The sequence below is a fragment of the Carlito syrichta genome, unplaced genomic scaffold, assembly GCF_000164805.1.
Source record: "Carlito syrichta isolate Samal-C Ts95f unplaced genomic scaffold, Tarsius_syrichta-2.0.1 Scaffold25698, whole genome shotgun sequence".
NCBI lineage: Eukaryota > Metazoa > Chordata > Mammalia > Primates > Tarsiidae > Carlito > Carlito syrichta.
In genome coordinates, this window is record NW_006969794.1 from 1 (window position 1) to 5,096 (window position 5,096).

General features: G+C 38.4%; 1 pseudogene; it reads left to right on the top strand.

Moving 5' to 3' along the window:
• Positions 1–1,349: 1,349 nt before the first annotated feature.
• LOC103268001 overlaps positions 1,350–5,096 on the top strand; it is a 6,136-nt pseudogene continuing 2,389 nt past the window's right edge.

Below are 5,096 nucleotides of genomic sequence, written 5' to 3' on the forward strand. Positions count from 1 at the left end.
TTAGGACACACTTGTGAGTGACAACATGCACTATTTAAATTTTGTTCTGTAACAATTCATTTAAATAGAGGGTCTCCAGCTGCATAAATATTGTTGAAAATGACAACATTTTGATCTTCTTTTTCAATGAGGGTCTAGTATTCCATCATGAGTATGCACCACATTTTTTTTTGAGTTGCGGTCACACTCGGTCCTCCAGGCCTGACTGCAGTGACACATTCACAGCCATCCCAGAGTTGACTGATTGGGCTCCGGTGATACTTCTGCCTCAGCCTTCCAATTAGCCAGTGCTACAGGTGCATGCTACCACAACCAGCTAATTTACATATTTTGGAGGTGAGGTCTCACCAAGTTCCCTGGGCTGGTCTCAAACCTGCAAACTCAGAGAATCCCCTTCCCTTGGCCTCCCAATGTGCTGGGATTTCAGGGTGAGCCACTGATCCCTGTCTCACATACTCTTTATTCATACTATCAAAGATGTGCTTGTGTGTCGGTTACATGGTTATGCTATAGTGAATGGTGATAGGTTGGTTTGCTCACAGAATGTCACGGTCACTTTTTGTAAAAGCATAGAGATGTCCAGATGTTTCTGCTCCATTCACAGATTCGAACTATTGTGAGACATCATGTAGTTCAATGTGGCTACGCTCTATCCACTCTGAGGTGATTTTTTTTTAAGCAGTTGGCCAAAGCATATAAGAATTGGAGACATATTTTAGTGGATTGTATATTATTATCTACATAAGCCCCAAATACTCAAATCCTGCCAGATTAAAGTGGTAAGAATGAAATACAAACACAATGCAGGACTAGGTTAATAGCCTGGAATCCGTTGTTTTGGTGGTCTTTCTGATACATCTGATACAATCAACACTCGTTCCAAATCTTTCACCAGGATGAACACTCTAGTTTTTGACTATTTACTATATCCTGAATAGCCACCAGCCTATTGGAAATAAAATGTTGCCTAAAACTAGTGCAAATCTCATAAATTTGAATAAAGACACTAGCAGGATAATGTTTAGTGATACAAGGAAGGAAATTTAGCTGGATTTCAAGACAGGCAGAAGGAATAAGGAAATTCAAATTCTAAATCCCAATACATAGTTCAAGATCTTTTACAGACTATTTGCTGTTACGTAAGGTGTACATTCGCACTAAGTTAAAGTATCTGTATTATTTACTCTCTACACTTCTCCTTTGCCATCTGTCTTTTATTCAGCAGGATTCCCTAGTAACTTAAGACCATGCTTTTTAATCAACCTCCTTCATATACTATCTCAAAGCACCCTAATTGATTCAAAATCACCAATTATCTGGGTACTAATATTTTCTCTGAATTTTCCTAGTCGGCGAGGAGAATGTGGAGGAAACGTCCTGTGAATTAGAATCGCATACTCCCCAGGTAAGTCCACCTTACATTTTCATGAGGAAAATGGTAATTTTTCTGAATTTGGCCCTTGTCAAACAAGTTTAGATACAAAAGTCCAAAAATGTACATTAAGTATGACACATAGAATTCTCTTAGTGTTGTTGTACTGAGTGGCCATTTCTTACTAACTCATACTTGACACAGTTAGACATATATAAATGATAGCACTCACTATAATTTTTAATGTGCAGGCATTTCCTTTAGCATCTATTTTTATCCATGAATTAGGAATTGTAAATTTTTCATTTACATCTCTGTTAAAGGGAAATTTTGTAGAAAATGTCAATCTTTTTCACAAGTTTTATCTCTTCCTAATTTTAAGGACTTTTAACTTGGACTCAACCAATGGTTTTTGAAGTCATCAATCAAAGATACTTGTGCATTTCACAGTATAATCTAATCTTTACACTCTCTTCTTTTAAATAATTGCAGATGCCACCCAGTGCGGAGGAAAGTGTACGTACCCTGAAATTTTTTTTTTTTTGAGTTGTAGTCTCACTGTGTCACGGAGACTGGAGTGGCCGCTTCCGGCCACCCCAACCTCGACCTCCTGGGCTCCGGTGATCCATCCCCCTCAGCCTTCCAAATAGCTAAAATTACAGGCGTCCACTACCACGCCCTGCTAATTTTGGGTTTATTGTAGAGATGAGGTCTCACAAGTTCCTCAGGTGGGTCGCAAATCCGCGGGCTCACGCAATCCACTCACCTCAGCCTCCGAAAGGCGCAGGATTAAAGGCTGAGCCACCGAGCCCAAACTGAAATTTCTCACTGACTGAGACAAAGAAGCACTGGCTTTAGTGTATGTCAGATGATTTAGGTTTCTATTCGGAAGGAACATTGGGGTTCCCCTGAGAGAAAATCATTTTGTAAGGACACATCTGTGACCAGGGTGTACTGTATGAATGACACCTAATTAGTTGCTGAAGTGCTTAATTTAAATTCTTTTGCAATTGTATGGCTCTCTTATTATTCTTAGCTCCTAGATTTATACCACAGAGAGGTTTGGAAAGCATTTCCCATCCAGGAACCCTTTACCGACCCACTTCACTCTAAGTTGTATTGCATGAAGAAGCTCAGGCTAAACAAAAAGGTGTACCCTAGGAATGCCACCCAACCAGGTACCTATTGCTTAATTTACAAATATTTTGGTATTTATGGCTCTCTTAAGATTGTTGCTTAAGCTTTGTGCCACAGTGATCTAAGGGCATAAGTTGCAGCATTTTCCTTCTTTAAATTTTAATGAGATTGGGCTTTAAGATCACGAATATGATGTCTTTGTGAATCCTACGTGTTAAGTTTTTTTCATGGTATGTTATAACTTTAGAATCATGGCGTACATGTGAGGATTACTTACACAGTTTTCTGGCAGGAAGGCACGTTTTTTCCCTCTGAACAGCCCACCCAATCACAGAAATGATCATGGTATCCAGTGGGTAGTTTTGTGTACATATGTCTCTTTCTCCCTCTCTGCTTAAATCAGTTCCCAGTCTCTTTTATCTCCATTCTTGTGCCCAGTGTTTAGGACATACTTGTGAGTGAGAACATACAGTATTTACTTTTTTTGTTTCTGTAACAATTCATCTAAAATGAGCTTCTCCAGCTGCATAGATATTGTTGAAAATGACATAATTTTGATCTTCTTTTACATTGAGGGTCTAGTATTCCATCAAGAATATATACCACTTTTTTTTAATTGAGTTGTGGTCCTGTTCGGTCCCCAATCTGGAGTGCACTGGCACACTCAGTGCCATCTCAGCATCAACTGCCTTGGCTCTGGTGACACTTCTGCCTCAACCTTCCAAGTAGCCAGTGCTACAGGCACACGCTACCATGCTCAGCTAATTTCTAATGTATTTTGGAGTTGAGCTCTCACCACTTGCCTGGGCTGATCTCAAACCTGCAAGCACAGGCAATCCAACTCTCTTGGACTTCCAAAGTGCTGGGATTACAGGACGAAACACTGAGCCCTGTCCCATGTTCTTTATTCAGTCTACCAAAGATATGCTGATGATTCGGTTCCATGATTTTGTTATCGTGAAGTGTGATAGATTCATTTTCTCACAGAATGGCATGGTCACCTTGATGAAAAGCACATATATGCCCAGATGTTTCTGGTCCATTCACAAAACCCAAGTATTGCGAGATATCACATAGGTCAATGTGGCTAACCTCTATCCATTCTGACGTAGTTTTCAAAGCAGCTGGCCATAGAATGTAAGAATAGTTGATGTATTTTGGTGTATTTTATAATATTATCTCCATAATGCCCCAAGTGCTCACATCCGGCCAAATTAAAATGGTAAGAATGAAAATACAAAATCAATGCAGGACTAGGTTAGTAGCCTGAATTCTGTTATTTTTGACAACTTTCTGGTTTTTCTGGATGAAGGACCATCAACACTCATTCCAAACCTTTCACCATGATGAGCCATGAAATTACTGACTGGCTACTTAGATGAGACATCAAATTACTGACTGGCTACTATCTCAGTCAAAACCCCCTAATTGATTCAAAATCACCAGTTATCTGGGTACTGATATTTTTTTCGCTATTCTCCTAGCCTGCATGAAGGATGTGGAGGAAAACACCTGCAAATCGCAAGGGCTTTTCTGCCCAGGTAAGACCACTTTTCATTTTTCATGAGGAAAAATATATTTTGTCTGAATTTGGTTCCTTTTCAATCAAAGTTGGATATAAATATTCAACAACGTAAATTATGTATGACACATATAAATATCTTAGTGCCGTGGTACTGAGCGGCCCTTTCTTACTGACACATATTTGATACAGTTAGACATTTTTAAATGATAGCACTCACCATAATTTTTTATGTGCAGGCATTTGCTTTAGCATCTATTTTTATCCATGAATTACAAATTGTAAAATTTTCATTTACATCTCTGGTATAGGGAAACTCTGCAGAAAATGTTTATCTCTTTTACAATTTTAATCTCTTTTTAATTTTAGGGTCTTTTAATTTTGACGCAGCCAAGGGTCTTTTAAGTTATCAATAAAATATTAGATATCTGTGCTTTGCACGACATAATCTAATCTTTACACTGTCTACTTTTACATAATTACAGATGCCACCCAGGTCAGAGAAAACAGGTATGTACCCTGAAATTTCTTACAAGCTGAGAAAAAGAAGCAGCTGGCTCTCTTGTGTAGAAGCTGATCTAGGTTTCTATTCAGAAGGAAAATTTGCAGTCTTATGAGAGAAAATCCTTTTGTAGGGACACATCTGTGACCAGAGCATACCGTATGAATGATACCCAATAAGTCACTGAAGTGTTTATTTGAAATTATTTTGGCTTATGTAATTCTCTTAGTGCTGTGGCATTGAGTGGCCCTCTCTTACTAACTCATACCTGACACACTGGGACATTATTAAGTGGCAGGATCCATTTTCATCTATAATGTACAGGCATTTCCTTTAGTTTCGATTTTTGTCCATGAATGAGGCATGGTGTAATTGTTCATATAAATCACCCTTAGATGGAAATGTTGTGGAAAAGTTTGTCTTTTCCACAAGGGTCCTGATTTTGGGGAGCTTTTACTTTCAGTACAACCAATGTCTTTTTAAAAAATCATCAATAAAATATTAGATATCAGTGCATTACACACCATAATGTACTTTTTATATTGTTTTCTTTTACACAATTG